Genomic DNA, 19,872 nt, shown 5'->3' on the forward strand with positions numbered 1-19,872 from the left:
AAGGCTTTTCTAAAACACAACTAATGTCAAGTTCCAAACAGAATTTTCTCTGAAAGAAAGCTGCTACAATTAGCAAATAAACATATTCAGTAACTGGTTTCACAAACCATCTGTAAAAATAAGGTTTTATGGACATACGAGTATATTTTCCAATTGCTCAGCACTTACGTGAGATCCAGCTAACAGCAACAATTACAGGTATGCACAGAATTTACAGGAGAAGGTGTTGATCCCAGTATCACCTTTCAAGAAGGAAGTAAGAAAGTGAATAACTGAGTCTCCCAAGTGTTACTGTCCTATTAATACATACTTTCTTGGGCGACATATTTAGATACACTGCACATATGGCAATATACTTGTGATAACAAACATACGTCTCTAATTTCTGTTGCTGAGGTTTATAGAAGAACCAAAGTCAATGGTGAATGATTTTGTACACTACAAATAAATTGCACTCAGGATTTCTCTAACGCTTGCAAAAAGTCTAAAGGTTACAGTACACCTGACTTGCCTATTACACCCCAAACATACTACTGCATTCTCTTCATCTGTAATACTTACAAAGAGTCTAAAGGTTATAGTACACCTGTTTCTATTCAAACTGCACACAACACACATGTGGCATTTACATCACACTGCCTTGAAGCTGGACAGTTACCCTTTGTTTTGACAACTTGCATAACGAAGGTCAGTAATAAATGCTCTAATTAACGGCCCAAGAGTAATTCCACAGCTCCATGAGAACCTGCCAATTAGTTTGTGGAAAAAAAGCACTCACATTGCTGACAGACAGCATCAGACACTAGTGTGCAAACACAGCTTTAAAGCACTGTCAAGAAGCTCCTCTCTCAAATATTCTCAGCTCTGTAAAGCATCCTATTCAGTAAAACAAAGATCTTCACCACCCAGTTCCAGAGTATTTGTTTTAATGAAAAGGGCGAAATATTTTAGAGCTAGATGCCCTCATCAACTGGGAACTGCCATAGGATTAAGAACTGTAGGTTTCTAAGAGTATTCCCAGTGTGAAGAGCATCTCCAAGCAGGTTCTCAAGGCTAAATTAATTCCTCAATGAGCCAAACATAGGTGCTTGTTGTCCATTCAAGCAACTTATTAAATGGGTCTCTCTTCTCTAGCAGAAACAAGCAAATAGATTTAGGCCAACATAGGTACAAAACACACTGTGGAAATAGTCCAGTTCAAGACCGCTTTAACTGCCCTAGCTCAATGCTAGGGAATTCTGGGAACTGTAGTTTTGTGAGACATTTAGCCTTCTCTGTCAGAGAGCTCTGGAGCCACAATAAACAATTCCCAGGATTCCCTAGCACTGAGTCAGGGCAGTTGAAGAGGTCTCAAACTGGATTATTTCTGCAATGTGTTTTGGACCATGCTTGCAGTTTTTGGGATCATTGTATGATCTTGAATTGCCTTTTTGACAGAGAAAACTAAGACACTAAGAATTCCTCAAACAATAATTTATAATCAACATTTAAGCAGTGAACAGGGAGAATGTGAATGCAATATGGAAACATTATAAGCGATTTGGTAATGGGGTACTAACATTTTACTGAAAGGCCAAGTTTAACTTATTGTGGCATTAGTAAAGAAAACCTTATCAGAACAAGACACCTGAAAGCTACAACAGCTCTGACTCATTTGTTGTAAACTTTCTTCAGTTTATGTTCCTATAATGTCAACAACAACAACAACAAAAATTAACAGAGAACCCCTACAAAGCTTATTTTGGATTAGAAAGCAACACAGTTCATTTGCAGCTCAATTCCCAGGATAGGAAAGTTCAAAAATTCAGCACTTACAGCCCAGGCTGCATCCACAATGCAGAAATAGCCCAGTCTGACACCATTTCAATTAGCCTGATCTGATGGTATGAATTCTGGGAATTGAAGTTTGTGGTGGACTCAGAGTGGGGCTCAGCTTTGGGACTGCCACAAACTACAATCCCCAGAACTCCACAGCATTGAGCCAGGCCAGTTAAAGCGGCGTGAAACTGGATTATTTCTGCACTGTGGGATGCAGCCCTATATCAAGGGAAGCGTCAAAGTCTGTCTGTAGATAAGAGACTGAGGCGGGTCTGCTGCCATGTTTCATTCCCACAGAAGTTGAAACACATCATCAGACTCCCACACAATTTCTTTTTAAACAAAGAGAAGGGTCAGGCCCGGCTTTATGGAGGCGCTTTTGAAGAGCCTCAACTACACTTCCAATGTGATCTCTCTTTCTCTTCAAGGTCTCCCTCCCGCCTCTTACAACCAGATCTACTCACTCCCAACTCTACTCTGCTCTCACCGACATCAAGGCCTCCACCTTGACACCACTTCTAAGAGCTGTAGGTCCATCCTATGGAACCCTGGGATTTGTAGTTCCACCAAGTCATTAGCCTTGGTGCCTCTTCTGTTGTGTGTGTTTGTGTGTTCCTTCAGGTGCTCTCAGACTTATGGCGACTCTTAAGGTGAACCTATCCTGGGGTTTTCTTGGCTAGTTTCTTCTGGGGGGGGGAGGGGGGTTGCCATTGCCTTCCTCTGAGGCTGAGAGAGTGTGACTTGCCCAAGGCCACCCAATGGGTTTCCAAGGCTGAGAGGGACCTGGTCTCCTGGAGGCATAGCCCAATGCTCCTTGCAGCATGAAGCATCAAGGGCTGTGTACACTCGACTGTAAATCAATCTCATGTATAAGTAGAGGGCCGGTTTTGAGGCCAACATTATGGAGATTGATACGACCCATGGGTAAGTTGAGGGTAAAATGTAGGGGCCTGTGATGAAGGATGTAAAGGCTGAAGCAAAGGGGGGAAGAATGCCAAGGAACTTACAAGTTATTTGGTAATCATTGTTATGATGATGATGATGAGTGGTGCTCATGCTAAAGGCTGGAGGGAGGCGAGAGGAGCAGGGGCCAGTCCTGCCAGGGCTTTGGCCAGCCGGGGATGGACGGTGTGTGTGTATGGGATGAGTTCAAGGGCAGCCCTGGCACTGGCACTGCCCTGGCAGACGCCACTCGGGGTCTTTGGGTCAGTTTTCTAACCCACATTCCTAGCCTTCTCGATGAAGAGGCCCACTTCTCTGGCCTGGGTCGCAGACTCTAAGCCCAGGGCTCTGCGGGACGGAGCCCTTCAGAGTTTGTACAGCTCTGCAAGCTCCCGGACGCCTTCCTCCCCAAGGCTCCCCGAGGCCTTCTGTTTTGCTGTATTGATCTTATTCTATCCCCCGCCTTTCTGCCCGGAGGGACCCCGGGCGGCTGGCAAGATAGAAAACCCAAAACAACGTGAAGGCCTGCATCCGATGTAAAGCAGCATGAAAAGAGGCACAAGAGAGAAAGACTAGAAGCCCGGCTCCTCCGTAAAACCGCCCGCCAGGCGCCAGACAGGAAGCCTGCGGCAGGGCTCCCGGCCGCCCCATTCCTCCTCCTCCTCCTCCTCCTCCTCCTCTCCCGGGACAGGATGCCCTCCGTCTCCCCACCCTCTGTCCCGGAGGATTCCCAAAGCCTTCCCCGGTCACCCTCCTGGGTCGCTCGCTCTCTAAATCCGCCCTCTGCTCCCAAACGGCGCCCGAGGCCCGTTCCTCCGCGGCCTCCCAACCGCCTCCGCGCCAGGAACCGCCCCTCGGCCTCGCCTCAGCGGGAAGCCTCCCTCAGGGCCCTCTCCTCGGCGGGGCTCACCGCTGCCTGGGCCTCCTCTCCCGCTCGCGGCCTCGGCCCTCTCTGCCTCAGCAATCGCTCCCACCGGAAACGCCGCTCCCTCCGCCAATCGCCGCGCGCCCTGACGTCAATGGGCCTCGCTCTCACTCGGACGGCCGTCGCCACGGAAACCTTAAAGGGGACGCGTTCAGGGACGTCACGGCGGCGGCGGCGGCGGCTGCAGCAACAACTCCTCCCTCCCTCCCTCTCTGTCTCTGCCAATCGCCGCGCGGCCAGACGTCAATGGGCCCCGCTCTCACTCGTTCAGCCGACGCTGTGGAAACCTTAAAGGGGACGTCAGGGCGGCGGCTCCACCTCCTTCTCTCTCCCTCCCTCTCTAGCTAAAAGGATTATTGCTGTCGCACGCCGGCGCAGCCTTCCCCTTTAAGACGTCCGCTGACGTCAGAGCGGTTGTTGCAAGGGAGCCGCCGCCGCCGCCGCCGCCATTTGTTTCCCCCCTCCCTTCCTGAAGATCTTGAGGGAAAAGAGAGAAAATGGCGCCCTCCAGGCTGGCGGCTGTGGGGACCCGGATGGGGATGCGCGGGGCAGCACCCCCGTTGCTGGGCTTCAGGCTCTGAGATTGCCGCACTACTACACTCTTGAAACGTCGCCGATTCCACTTTGACTGCTCTGCCTGCCTCCGCCTGTTGCATTCTGGGACATGTAGTTTAATGAGGGGCGTTTAGAATCCTCAGGCAGAGAGAGCTGTTAGGCCTCACTGGACTACAAGCCCCAGAATGCAACAGGAGGCAAAGTTGGAGGACAGAATTGGGGGCATACTCATCAAATTTGCAGATGACACCAAATTAGGAGGAGTACAAATTGAACATGAGTCAACAGTGCAATGCAGCAGCTAAAAAGGCCAATGCAATTTTAGGCTGCATCAATAAAAGTATAGTGTCTAGATCAAGAGAAGTAATAGTGCCACTGTATTCTGCTTTGGTCAGGCCCCACCTAGAATATTGTGTCCAGTTCTGGGCGCCACAATTCAGAAAGGACATTGAGAAACTGGAGCGTGTCCAAAGGAGGGCGACAAAAATGGTGAAGGGTCTGGAAACCATGCCCTATGAGAAGCTCCCTGTGGAGTCTAGCAGACTCCAGTCAGATTGTATTCAGAGCATTTGACCACAAACAAGCTCAGGATGTGCCCCCCAAGGAGGAAGAAATCAAAATGAAAAATAACCAGAGAGGTTACCATGAGCACTGACTTGCTTCTAAAAATAATAACTAACCAAAACAAATAGATTCTTAGATCTCCTTTTTAAAGCAGAGGCAGTTTGTGGGAACTAAGTAAATGCTCAGATCTATTCCTTGCACGTCACATGTTTATATATGAGTCACTCAGCCATAAGCTCCCAAATGCTGCACAGAACTGCTGCCTTATTCTTGCTTTTCTTATTCCTCTGCTTTTTTCAGTTTGCTGCCAGTTCTGTCTGCCTGATGCTGTCTCTATCGCTGTAGACTGTAAACTCCCCAGGAAGAGCCCTTTCCCCCTGCTTTGTTATCTCATGTCATCCGCCAGTAATCATTAGGTATCTTAATGTACGGCAAAAAAGTTGGTTACTTCTGTATAAATTCCTACTTACTGAATTATATAGATTCCCTAGGAATCAAAACGACATCACTGTCAAACTGCTGGATTCCAGAAGCCTTGGTATTTTCTTCCCATCTTTTTTCTAGTCTTAATTTTGTACTGATTTTGTACCACCTAAAATGCAATTGCACCACCTACTTGCCCAGCATTGAGAATAAGGCCCTAATGAATCTCCACATCACTCCTGGCCTTTTAACGCAGTGTTTTTTTTCTTCCTCTTTTAAAAGTTGATGTATAGCTTTAGCGCACCTGTTAATCTCAGCTGGTGTAGAGCCACTGTGTATCTATCTACCCACACATGCACATACAGAGAGAGAGAGATGGTACATATTGCATGTGAGAGTCATTGTGGTATAATTGTTTGAGCTCTGGAGATCAGGATTCGATTCCCCAATCGGCCATGGAAACCCTGGGTAACCTAGGGCAAGTCACACAGAGATGAAAAATAAAAGACACATGGAATGAAGAGCCATATGAAGATGAACCTCAAATTCTAAAAAGCAAGGTGGAAGTGCAGTAAGAGCAATGAGGAAAAACAAATCACCAGGAACAGATGATATCCCAATGGAACTGCTTCAGTCCACACTGACAGAAGTGACTCTAGTGCTAACCAACATATGTCAACAGATATGGAAAACAAAACGATGGCCAACAGATTGGAAATGATCAATATACATCCCCACCCACAAACAAGGAGACACAAAAGACTGCAGCAATTATAGGACCATAGAGCTAATCTCAAATGCAAACAAAATTTCAGCGCGCCCACGCCATACACAGGCTTGCCGTATGCAGATTTCAGCTTACACATATGGCAATCCTGGGAGGACAAAATGGCGTGTGTGTTGCTGGTGTGTGTGCGGCACCACACAAGGGAGTGCGCCACCATAGAAACCAATGGGATTTGATCGTAGGTATTTTTTCCAATACGTGGGGGGGGGGGGATTCCAGAAGGAAGGACCCATTGCAACATAGACTCCAACCATACAAGCATAGGGAAATCCCAGAGGTTCAAGCTGGGTTCAGGGAAAGAAGCAGCACTAGGGACCACATTGCAAAGTATGTGATGGCTGATGGAGTACATAAAATGACTACAGGTAATTAAAAATCATGACAGCCATATTAAAATTATATGTGGTTTCCTTTCCTAAGACACAGCTTTTTAAAAATATGCCTTAGATGTTTTGAAGAAAATATCCTACCCAAGCTGTGACCTTTGTATGGTTACACAACATTCATTTTAACTTTTAAAAATATTTACAGTTTAATAGACAAAGAACTACTTTGTGGTGCAACAGAGCTGGAGACTTTAAAGGACCAAGATTATGAAGGGCTTTTGTCCTCAAGCTTTCCTATCCTCTCTGCGTTTAGCTCCAATCCTCTAGTGGCTTGGGTGGCGAGATGGGTAATTTTAACAATAATATATTCTTGTCATATGGTCCTCGTTATGTAAATAAAGTATTTTACAGTTGGCCTGCTCTTGAATGGACAATGAAGACCAAAAGATCTTTAGTGATCAACACAGTTGTCTGTTTTTGGACTCTGTTTGGTGTCTTGGCATGGTAACTATCATGATGAATGTCCACACTTCACAATTTCCTACAACACCATAATTCCCATTAAGCCTGCATTCGCACTGCATAAATAATCCAGGCTGACATCACTTTAACTGACAAGGGTTCATGAAATAGAATTCTGGGAATTGTAGTTTGTTGTGGCACCAGAGCTCTCTGAGAAGGCTACACATCTCACAAAACTACAGTCCCCAGAATTCCATAGCATTGAATCATGGTCATTAAAGTGGTGTGAAACTTGATTATGACTGCAGTGCAGATGCAGCCTTAGCATATCAAAGCAGGTCAATATGTATAAACCATGGTAACATAGCATCTTCCATTATATCTTTATATTTTTTACAGTGATGACCCAAGATATTTTGCTGCTCCAGGTAATGGGTAAGCCATTGCCCTTCTCTCAGTTCTGCATAAAGAAATTCATAATGGCAATTTTAGTAGAGCACAGATGTCCTCCATCACAAATGAGGCTAATTTAGGCAGGTAATGTGCCCCACTAGAGCTTTCCACTCAAACACAGGAGACTGGCCGGTGGCTGCTATGGCTGCTGCTGTCCGCCTTCAGCATTTGCTGCTTTTAGCAGTTGCCTCCTTTTTCTTAAAGGAAGGACCAGTCATGACTGTTGAGCCTGAGAAGCAGCACTGCTCTGGATTTTGTGACAGCATCTCAAGCCTGACCTAATTCTATAGCAGTATGAGATGTCAGACTCCCAAGGCAAAAAAAGGTGATCAGTATCACCTTTTAAAAATATTCTCAGTCTTCCGGGTATGATGGCGCCTCGCTAAGACGGACTCCGAGACTGCTGCGGAGACGTCTCTGCTAGAACAGAGCCCTGGACCCAAAAAGGGATTTTTGGGGGACCAGGAAATTCCCACAACGGACGAGGGAATTAGAGGGGGCTCGATGGAAGATCTAATCCATCCATGGACTGTACCGACAGAGTAAGTTCTACCCGCTACGTGGGTAGGATGGAAGAAACCAGGTTGGAGGATCTGTAGAGCAAGCCACGCTCTGTTCAGGCAAGGAGCGATTGTTTCGCACAGAGGCGCCACAAATCTTTAAAATCAATCTCACATAAAGTATTGGCTGAAGGAAGGAGGCTACCAAAACCTATTAGTATAACAGCTACAATTATTGCATCGAATTGAGGAAGAAAGGAAGCGGTGATTGGGAAGATATAAATGGTGGTTAAACACATAATTGGACAAAGAGAAAATATCGCCTCGGTAAAGGTTTTACACCTCAGTAGTAAACCGGGACTCTCCCTAAAGAGGGAAGAGGAAATATAGAAAATACAGAAAAAGAAAGCTGATTTTTCATTTCTTCTGGCTTTGTTTTTGTTGGACATTAATTGGAACCGACGTGGATATAGTTAAGAGCTAAAAGGGTTAAGTAACTGACCTTGAGAAGACATCTGTGGAAAGAAGAAGGAGATAAGCCCAAGGGACGAGGCGGAGGAGTGCCGGCCGAGGGAGAGACGGAGTCTACATTGGGAGGGGGAGAGAAGGAGTGAGGCGGAAGTGTCGCGAACCAGAAAGAAGAGGAGAGGCAAAAAAGAGAGCGTCGCACTCAATTAAAGGAAGTTGGGAGTGCCGGAGGTTTGAGGGAGAGGATCCGAGTTGGGAGATAGAGCGACGGCGGAAGGAGGTCGGGATACAAAGGAAGAGTGATAGAGACGTACCAAAAATAGAGAGTCGACGGAAGAAGGTCTAGGAAAGCAGTAAAAAGCCGGGCTAGAGAGTACATAAGAGGGACACAGAGAAGGAAACCAAACGGACGGAGCGACAACGGAAAAATTGCAGGAAAAGACATTTTAAAATCTATAAAATCTATAAAAAAACAGAAGAAAAGCTGCAGTTGGAGGGGAAAGAGACAAGAGAATTTGGACAGAGCAGGGTATGAATTGAAATAAAGGGGGAAATATATAATATAGATAAAATATATATATAAAATATACAAAAGAATAAAAGAAAGTAAGGATTTAGATAGATTAGTTAGAAAGGGAGACATAGTTGAGATTTTGAAGAAGTAGAAAGGGACGGTTAAGGTAAAGGAAGAATTGTAGGGGGAAATAAAGTAAAGTGAATAAAATTAAATCTACTGGAAATATAATAACAAGATAAAAATCACTGACCAAACTTGGGAGATAACTGTTGAACTGTATAAATTGTATGGTACTGTACTCACTAATATTTTATAGAAAATAAGGGGGGGGGACCATTATAAGATTGGGATAAAAAAAAAAAAAAATCCCGTCTAAGAGGTTGTAGAATAATACTATTTGTGTTTGGTTTTGTAGCTGCAAGGAAATATTCCCTCCTCTTTTCCTTTTGGTGATTGAGGGGAGAATCAAATTTCTTTCGGTAGAAGAAGAAAGACTGGAAACAATAGTATGAATACTAGAAACCAAACGCAAAAGGCATTTCAACAGATGCAACAGGGGCAAAACCAAAGGAAATTATCTATTGAAAAGCCGAATACCCCAGAGATGAATCAGCTTTTACTGGAAAAAATAGAAAACTTATCAGTCACCTTATCAACGAATTTGGCCAAAGAAATGAGTATTTTTAAAAAAGAGATAAAACAGGAAATACGGGCGGATCTAAAGGAAATAAATCAAAAAGTGGATACTTTAATATTGGACAATCAGAAAATAAAGCAAAGAGTTGAAATAGTGGAATTTAGAGTTGAAAAATTGGAATCCGAATTGGCGAAGCTGACATCTAAAAAAGAGGAAGAATTGGATGAAAAGGCAGTTTGGGAACAAAAGCTAAGAGAAAAATGTGTCAAAATTAGAGGATTGGCGGAAGAACAGAATGAAGATTTGGCAACGAAACTAATTACAGAAATAGCGAAATTTTTGAAAAAGGATCCAATATTTTTTGATGATGAAATCGACAAAATCTATCGTATCAATTCAGTAGTGGCCAGACAGAAGGGGCTGCCACGGGACGTGGCGGTTTATTTTGTTAGAAAAAGAGTACGTGATTTATTTTTGGCCACTCATAACGATTCGCCCTTTACTTATAAAAACCAAGAATTAAAAATTTTAAAAGATGTCCCCGGAAGAATTTTGAAAAAGAGAAAGGAATATATCGCATTGACCACATTTTTAAGAAAAGAAAAGACCCCCTACCGTTGGGAACTACCAGAAGGGCTAACCTTCTGGTGGAATAATAAAAGAATCAAAATTTCTACACCGGAGCAAGCAAAAGCCTTCTTGAGGAAAACGACAGAGATAAACAAAGGACAGAATAAAGGAGCAGTACGACAATCAGTAAAGAGTAAAGGAGGAAAGAAAGATCAAGAAGGAGAAGAACTCGGAAAACTTATTGTGACTCTGGCCGACAACGAGGAAGAAGAAAATCCTGGAGAAGAGGAAGACCTAAACTGTTTGCCTTTAAACTCCTCTGATATAGATTTGGATCCCCAAGAATTATTGTTAGAAGAAGAGAGAATTAGAAGAGAAGAACAGGAGAAGGAAGACGAATCTTCGGATGCACAGACTTGACATAGTATTAGTAACCGAAATAAAACCTTTTTTACCATTTCAGTCACCCCCCCTTATTCCCTGAGTTTTAAATGCTGATTTAATAAACAATTGAAAAGATATAAAAACAAAATAAAAAATTGTCCATTTTATTTGTTTGAAAGATACAATCTGATAATGGCAGAATACTTAAAGTGTTTGTCTTGGAATGTACAGGGTCTAAACACACCACAGAAGAGGAAAAAAATATATTATTACCTCCAAAAACTTAAACTAGATGTGATATGTTTACAAGAAACCAGAATTAAACAGAAAGATAAGAAATATTTAAGGTGTCTAAAATTAGGTCAGGAATTTGTATCAGCCTCCAAAAAGAAAAAAAAAGGAGTGGTGATATATGTGAAATCTAATGTAGAAACTAAGGAGATCTACAATGATCCAGAAGGACATTTTATAATAGTAGAAGTAAAGTGTAGAAACCAAAAAATTTTGACAGTAGGAGTCTATGGCCCATTAGAGAATAAAAGCAAATTTTATAAAAAATTAAAGGAAAAGATATTAGAAGCAGAATTTGACTCCATAATTATGTTAGGAGATTGGAATGGGGTCATAGACCCCAAATTAGATAGATTTTCAGAAAAAATGGTTAAAAAACAACAAGGGAAACTCCCAAAAGAATTTTTTAATATGATGGAAGTATTGGTTATAGAAGATACATGGAGAAGTAAAAATGGACTAAACAAAGACTTTACTTTTTTTTCTAATCCCCATAAAACCTGGACACGCATTGACATGATATTAATTTCTACTCATCTACTCTCAAGGGTTCAGAAGGTTTCGATTCTACCAAGAATTTTGTCAGATCATAACCCTGTCCAAATGGACTTGAGATTAGGGAATAGAGAGTATAATTGGAGAGTAAATAATACACTACTGAAAGATGAAGAATTGGTAAAGCAACTAAAATGGAACATCCAAACATTTTTTAAAGAAAATTTGGATAAAGGTACAAATTTACAAACAGTGTGGGACGCACAAAAAGCGGTCATTAGGGGATGGTTGATTAAGAAGGAATCTGAAATTAGAAAAAGCAGGAATGAAAGAATTAACAAATTAAATGAGGAGCTGAAACAAAAAGAATATAAGTTAAAACAAAAACCAGATAATCAGGAAATTTTACAAGAAGTAAAACTTATACAAAACCAAATTTCAATTTGTTTAGTGGAACAGATGGAAAGGAAATTAAGATTTACTAAACAAAAGTTTTTTGAATCAGCAAACAAACCAGGCAAATTCCTGGCATATCAAATTAAAAAAGAAAAAGCAAAACGAAGTATAACACTGTTGAAGGACAAAGGAAGAATCCTGTCAAACCAAAATCAAATTAAAAAATGTTTTGTTAATTTTTATAAAGAATTATTTAAGAAGCCACTAATTGAAGAAGTAAAAATAAGTAATTACTTGAAATCAATAGATCTCCAAAAAATAACAGAAGAACATAGAAATTTATTAAATGAAACAATAACGGTATCAGAGTTAACGAGAGCTATACAAAAATCCAAACCGAGTAAAACTCCGGGACCGGACGGATTTACAAATGAGTACTATAAAGTTTGTGAAGAGAGTCTAAAAGAACCCTTGGTGCAGCTGATGAATGAAGTGATGGAAGGAAAGATACCCCAGACATGGCCCCAATCTGCTACAATTTTAATACCAAAAGAAGGTAAAGATTCGGCATACCCAAAAAACTATAGACCTATTGCTTTGTTAAATTCGGACTATAAATTATTTGCGGCTATTTTGGCAGAAAGATTCAAAAAAGTACTAAGTAATTGGATACATATAGATCAAAGTGGCTTTCTCCCGGGAAGAATGATAAAAGATAACATTAGAGTGTTGTTAAATTTGATAGAAATTCATGGGAAAAAAATTGATAAAAAATTGGCGCTATACTTTATTGATGCGGAGAAAGCCTTTGACAACATTAATTGGGAATTCATGTTTGGGGTTCTAAAAAAGATGGAGATCGGAAAGAAAATACAAAAGGCAATAGAAACAATCTACGATAAGCAAGAAACATATTTTGTAGTAAATGGAGAGAAGACCACACCATGTAAAATTTATAGAGGGGTAAGGCAGAGCTGTCCCCTGTCACCCCTATTATTTATAATGACACTGGAAATTTTACTTAATCAAATAAGGCAGGAACAAATAATAGAAGGATATAAGCAGGGAGGAGAAGAATACAAATTAAGAGCTTACGCTGATGACTTGGTCTTAACAATTACAAACCCCCTAGAGAGCATAGATAAGCTTCTAAAATTATTTAAAAAATTTGGGAAAGTGGCGGGATACAAAATTAATGCCGAAAAAACAAATATTTTAACAATGAATATGGACAAGGAGGAAAGTAAGAAATTGCAAGAAAAGTCTGGTTTTCAATTGGTTAAAAAAATCAAATATTTAGGGGTGATATTAACAACAAAAAATATAGAACTATTCTATAATAATTACGAGAAAAGTTGGAAAGATATTAAAAGAGACCTAGAAAAATGGTCTAAATTAAATATATCTTGGATGGGGAAAATGGCAATCATTAAGATGACAATACTACCAAAATTTCTCTTTCTTTTTCAGAATCTCCCAATAATTAATAACGATTTACCATTTAAAAGATGGGAAAAGGAAATTTCGAAATTTATTTGGAATAACAAAAAAGCAAGAATTAAATTGAAAATTTTACAAGATTCCATTGAAAGAGGAGGCTTAGCAGTACCAAATTTAAAATGGTATTACCATGCATGTGCGTTAGATTGGGTAATCGATTGGATTAAACTGCAAAAGAAAAGAACAATAAATTTAGAAAAATGCGATCTGAAATACGGGATACATGGATACATGTTCTATGGGAAAATAAAAGTGGGCGGTAATTTTAACAACCATTTGATAAGGAAAAATCTATTAAGGATTTGGAATAAATATGGACAAAAATGGTGCACGCAAATACCGCTATATGCCTCTCCAAACGAAGCTTTATATAAAAGGGAGGTTCTGAAAAAGAACCATTGGGTAACATACAAAGATTTAACCAGACTACAAGAAGGGAAAAGAACCTTGAAAACACAGAATGAATTGAACAAGGAAGGCTTTTCTTGCAATTGGTTCGCATATAGACAGATAAGGGAAAGATTCCGGACAGATAATAAAGAAAAAGGGATAGGATCGGTAGAAGGAGAACTAGAAAAGATACTGAAGGATCCGAGAAAACAAATTTCAAAATTATACAGCCTAATTAGGAAGTCCGAACTAGAACAAGAAATAGTCAAGGAATATATGATTAAATGGGCAAAGGATTTGGAAGAACAAATACAATTAGACCAGTGGGAGAAATTATGGCAAAAGAGAATCAAGTATACACCAAGCGTTATGATAAAGGAAAATATATATAAAGTGATGTATAGATGGTATTTAACCCCTTATAAGATGGCGAAAATGTTTAAGAATAGAGGTAATAAATGTTGGAAATGTAAAAGAAAAGTGGGGACGTACCTACATTGTTGGTGGCACTGTAAAAAATCGGAGACATATTGGAAAGAAATACATAAAGAAATAAGGAAGATAACTGATATTAGAGAGAAAGCCAGACCCAGATTGTATCTTTTAAACATGACGGACAACCTAAATTTAAACAAAAGTCAAGATAAACTAATTTTTTTTTTAGTAACAGCAGCAAGAATAATTTTTGCAAAATATTGGAAGGGAGAAGAGATGCCAAAGTTGGATGAATGGAGATTAAAAGTTATGGAATTCTGTGAAATGGAAAAGTTGACGACAATAGTAGGCAATAATACCCTGAATAGCTTCTATGAAATATGGAATCCTTGGAAGGAATATATACAGAAACAAAATCAGAACACAATGAAGCTATGTTTTGAGATATAATAACAAATAGTGGTAATAACATGAGGTAAGACCAGTAGAGGTCGATAGGAGTATAGATGAAGAAATGTAGATACCCAATACACTGATATCCGGGTGGAATTGATTTGATGAAGAATAGGAAGAATTATAAGAAAGAGTTAGTAGGCTAAGTATTAAGAATAATTGAGGTTTTGGTAGTTCTGCTAGGAAGTATCAAATAAAGTAAGAACAAACATAAAATTTCTTCACGAGGTAATCATAGAGCAAATAAGAAGATACGATATAGGAACTTTTATTTCAGATGATATTCTGTAATTTTGTTGTATTTTTCTTTTAGTACATTTTGTATATATAAAATTCAATAAAAATTTAAAAAAAAAATAAAAATATTCTCAGAGTTATTATTTTGCATGGAATACTCTCCTGATACAAGTCAACAGGGGAAAGAACAGGTTTTTTTGTGGGCCACCTGCAACAAGAATATAGCTCAGGCTTACCAGTAACTGAGATATTCATTATATAGTCTCAGGTTAATGAGCCACCTTAAATGAAAAAGTAGTCTGGAGGGGGGCATCTATGTTCCGAATTACAACCAAAAAAGAGAACCTCACTGCCATAAATATTTAAAAATCAAAACAGACTTTTAGGTGTACAGCCTCTAGTCATGCTATTTTATGAAACTGGGAGGACACCATGCATTGATTAATAGCCATGTCTAAGACCCTTCTACTCTACCTCTGCTTCTTTGGTGGGTAAAGCATCTTCTTGTGGTGCCAATGGAGGAAAATGAGTAAAGCATAATATTTTCCTCCATTTTTCTTCCTAGAGTTTGTTGCCTACAGTACCTAAGGATGGCCAGCCACTTAAGGAGCATTACTGTTTCTTAGGTTTTGAGTTTGTATGACTAGTTAAAGATTGTGTTAATATACATACTGTATATATTATAAATTAATACAGCCAGGGGTTCATTTATAGTTTTAAAGTACTATTCCTTCAGCAGCAGTGAGGCTCTGACAGGCCACTTGGTTATTGCAGAAAATGAATCCTGTTTCCTGGAACACTATCCCTGGCAGACTTTGGGGCCATTCAGACTACCTTTTACCCCTTTTCAGAAACTGGATTAAAAGCGGGAAGTTCATATTGGCACCGGTTCTTTTACACTCCAATTTAAGGCTTGCACACCCGTTCAGGGGCAAATGCCCCTTGGTGCAGGCCTTTTGAAAGTGGAATTTTTCCTGTATCTTTTGAGAAAAAACGGGTGCAGGCAAATGTGAACTTGGCCTCGGTCATGATCAGGTTAAGTTCAGGGGAGGGATTAAGTCAGAGGGAGGGCAGAGGGCGGAACATGCCTCCCTCTCGCAGGCAGCGCTCTCTCTCTCTCTCTTGTATTTTTATTCTTGACAGACTATGCAAATGCTTTTTCTACAGGTTGATACATACAGTGCGTCCTCACCTTACGCGGGGGATCCGTTCAGATCCCTCTGCGTAAGGCGAATTCCGCCTATGCTCGAGCCCCATTGGAAACAATGGGGCTCATGCGCGGGCGCGCGCGGGGCGCAACGGGCGCATGCACCCATTCAATTGAATGGGACGCGCCGCCCCTTCCGCCCCGCGGCTTGAGCGCGTACGCTCAAGTCCGCGTATGGCGCGCCCGCGTATGGCGCGGGCGCACTGTATTGATAGAATGAGTCTGCTTTATGCTGCATTTCCCTTTCTGCTGGCATGGCACCTCACTTTGCAAGTGGCTTTTTAAAAAATTATTTTTGTGTGTGTAATATGCGAATGCTACAATGTGAATGTTACAAATGTTTCCCTTTCAATTTGGCAAATTACTGTATGTGTGAATGCTTTTGCTACATATGTGTATCTAATGGCATGGGGTGGCAATCGGAGGAAAAGCAAAGGATGCAGAGATGGCATTCTGAGGTGAGATATTGTTGTTGTGGTTGTTGTGACGGGAAGAGGATGGCATGGGAGGGAGGTAAGGGCTTTGGAAGCATTAGACTTGAAGGGAAGGGTAGGGAAGAAGTTCCAAAGAGGAGGAAATGCTGGGCTGGAAGCAAAGGGGAGGCTAGAGGCTGGCATTCAGAGGGAAGGATGTGGAAATCCATGACTTTGAGGGAGTCACACTCTCTCAGCCTCAGGGGAAAGGCAATGGTAAATCTCCTTGGAACCAATCTTGTCAAGAAAACCCCAGGATGGGGTCGTTTTAGGGTTGCCATAATCTGTAGTGACCCAAATACACACACACACACACCTGGAGGTATAAACAGGGGGCCACCATTATTATGGCACCATGCCATACTAGAGTTAGGGACCATGCGGTTGCCGCGTGGTCCCTTAACCCGAGTATGCTGCAATCACGGGGCATTTGCCACGTCTGGACTGGGCCATCATTTCCAGCAGGGAAAAATGGCAACTCTCACTTTGCAGAAGTAGCACAAAATGACTCTACATATACCTATTCTTAAAGGCCAACAAAAAATGCTTATACTCATTCCTAGGTGCTAATTACACATTTTTTACATGTTTGGGCAAGTTGTATCTACTGAGGATTCAAAATTTTTGTTGCTTCTTGTATAGGACTCTTACTGTAGTCCTAAAAACTGGACTATTCTTGGGACAGTAGAGAAAATGATAAAGGAGGATTGACACCAAATCCTTGAATTTTCCCCACTGTTACTCACCATTATTTAATGGAACACTCTGAAATGTGGATTCCTCATTGCGGGAGAAGGATAAAGAACAAGATAAGAAGAGAAGGAGTTTTTAAAGATACCCTAAGTGGATTGCTGGGATAAGACAAAGGTGCTACCCCAAAGATCACATATTACTGTCAAGAAAATAGCCTACTTTTCCAAGCCTCAGTATGAGCTTTAAAAACCAGACGGAGGTCTTCAGTAGTCAGTTTGTCTATCACATAGTCAGATCCAGTATAATCTAAAGTAGCACAGAGTCTATATCAAGCCAGTATTTTAAAGCCAGAATGAGGCATATGTAAAGTATCAATAAACTAAGAAAGATTTTATTCTGTCAAAGTTATTTTGTCTTGCATTTTAGATTAAAAATCCAATTTATTTAAATAAGAAGAGGTTTTTCTCTTGTGTGTTTTACTACACACATTTACAAAGAAATCTCTGCTGACAAAATACAAAAAGCACCGCGTTACATTTCAATTAGTTATTTTATAAATGTTCTTGCTTCAATCATTTAAACATCTTTTTACACAGAAAAGGCCATAAACTGGCTGTGTTTGTTGTTGTGTGCCTTCTAGTCACTTCTAATTTATGGTGATCCTATCATGGGGTTTTCTTGACAGGATTTGTTCAGAGGAGGTTTGCCGTTGCAATCCAGCTACAGATAACATTCTATTATCCTGCTGGTGCTGCATTTCTGCTCTTATAATGTATTGCTGACAACTGACACAAGGATGAAACAGCCTTCAAAAATCATACACCTGGAGCATTAACCTCAAACACAAGCCTCATTGGCAGTAGCTCACACCTCTGGCTGTAAGTTATTGCAAGACTGGATATTAAGCAATTAGTATGTAACTGAACCAGTGTGAACTACTTTCAGTGACAAATAGTTGCAGCTGCCTGAGCTGTCCTGCACAATCTGTTGTTTTAATTAAATCTATAGTGGTTGTTCCACCTACATTAAGTCACTGCATGTGAGAAGTGCCCTCAGAGTATGAAAGGAATTGAATGGCTGCATTTTCTTCACAAATAAATTTCCTCATACAATACATTATTGCATTTTGAATGAAGATGCATGTTGAAACCTGGGAATTTTAGGACTGGTGGAGTGGGTATGGGAAGTGATTAATGCCTCTTTACAGCAAGGCAGGGTCCCAACATGCCTAAAAGTGGCTGTGGTAAGACCTCTTTTGAAAAAAAATCTTTCCTGTATCCTATTGTACTAGATAATTACAGACCAGTCTCCAACCATCCAATTTTGGGCAAGGTGCTAGAGCATGTGGTGGCATCTCAACTTCAGGGGTTCCTGGATGAGACGGATTATCTAGATCCATGTCAGTCTGGCTTCAGATACAACTATGGGACAGAAATTGCTTTGGTTGCCTTGGTGGATGACCTACGCAGGGAGCTAGACAAGGGGAGTGTGTCCCTATTGGTTCTGCTGGACCTCTCAGTGGCTTTCGATATCATCGACCATGATACCCTTTTGAGTCACTTCTCTGGGATTAGTCTTGGAGGTACTGTTCTACAGTGGCTCCATTCTTTCTTGGAGAGGCACTCTCAGAAAGTGGTGCTGGGGGACTCCTTGACTGTTGGCCTGTGGGATCCCCCGGGGCTCAGTCCTCTCACCTATGCTTTTTAACATCTGCATGAAAGTGCCGGGAGAGGTCATCCAGAGTTTTGGTGTAAGGTGTCCCCTGTACACTGATGATACTCACCTCTATCACTCCTTTCCACCTAATTCCAAGGAAGCTGCTTCTGTCCTAAACTGGTGTCTGACTGCTGTAATGGACCGGATGCGGGCAAACAAATTGAAGTTTAATCCAGACAAGACAGGGGTGCTCCTGGTCAGTCGAAAGACATATCTGGGAATAGGGATTCAGCCTGCGTTAGAAGGGGTTACACTCTCTCTAAAAACTCAGGTTTGTAGTTTGGGGTACTTTTGGATTCAGTGCTGAACCTGGAAGCCCAGTTATTAGCAGTGACCAGGAGTGCTTTTACACAGCTAAAACTTGTGTGCCAACTGCGCCCGTTCCTGGAGAAGCCCAATCTGGCCACAGTGATACATGCCTTGGTTACATCCTGTCTGGATTACTGTAATGCACTCTATGTGAGGCTGCCTTTGAAATGTGCTCAGAAACTTCAGCTGGTCCAAAGAGCTGCAGCCAGGCTGTTAACTGGAGCTGGCTATAGGGAGCATACAACTCCCTTGTTGCAACAGCTCTATTAGCTGCCAGTCCGTTTCCAGGGACATTTCAAAGTGCTGGTTTTGACCTATAAAGCCTGTATGGTTTAGGTCCAGGCTATTTGAAGATCCGTATCTCCCTGTATGAGCCCCTCAGAGTATTGAGATCATCTGGAGAGGCCTGTCTCTCTTTCCTACCACCCTCCAAGATGCCTTTGGTGGGAACAAGAGAAAGGGCCTTCTCAGTGGCTGTTCCCAAGCTTTGGAACTCCCTCCCTAGAGAAGCCAGGATTGCCCATCTTTACTATCATTTCGACGCCAGGTAAAGATGTTCCTGTGCAGTCAGGCCTTTTAAGCTGAGACAGATTGGGGTTTTAATATTGGGCTATACAAAATTTAATGGTATGTATTTCAACATGTTATATTTTATTTTATAACCATTTTGATTGTTAAAATTGTTTAACTGTTTTTAAAAAATATATATATTTATATATTTTGTTGTACTGTTGTACTTTTTAAAAATTGTATTGTTTGTATACTCATTGTTTGCTGCCTTGAGTACGCATATTGGGAGAAATGCAGGATATAAGAAAATAATAATAATAATAATAATAATAATAATAATTATTATTATTATTTTAGGATTCCTTCTCAAGCCACCAGTGCAGTTCTTGTTATTACATCCCATACTATGTAAGCTAGAAGAATTGTTGGATGAAAA

At 41.1% G+C, this 19,872-nt stretch overlaps 1 protein-coding gene across 6 annotated transcripts in view; it reads right to left on the reverse strand.

The window, feature by feature from the left end:
- LOC149322371 (cAMP-dependent protein kinase type I-alpha regulatory subunit) overlaps positions 1–3,847 on the reverse strand; it is a 28,938-nt gene extending 25,091 nt beyond the window's left edge. For 2 of the 6 annotated variants that reach the window (XM_089540510.1, XM_089540475.1), the window contains exons 1-2: positions 3,671–3,847; positions 169–242 (exon numbers count right to left, since the gene is read on the reverse strand). The gene's annotated coding sequence lies outside the window, so the exon portion shown is untranslated. Of the gene's footprint in view, positions 1–168; positions 243–2,825; positions 3,264–3,670 lie in introns of those variants that run through there. The other 4 variants (XM_089540502.1, XM_089540466.1, XM_089540484.1 and 1 more) reach the window with 3 other exon arrangements.
- Between the last annotated feature and the right edge of the window lie 16,025 nt (positions 3,848–19,872).

The sequence above is a fragment of the Sceloporus occidentalis genome, unplaced genomic scaffold, assembly GCF_023333645.1.
Source record: "Sceloporus occidentalis isolate IW3139 unplaced genomic scaffold, rSceOcc1.0.p SCAF_1, whole genome shotgun sequence".
Taxonomy (NCBI): Eukaryota; Metazoa; Chordata; class Lepidosauria; order Squamata; family Phrynosomatidae; genus Sceloporus; species Sceloporus occidentalis.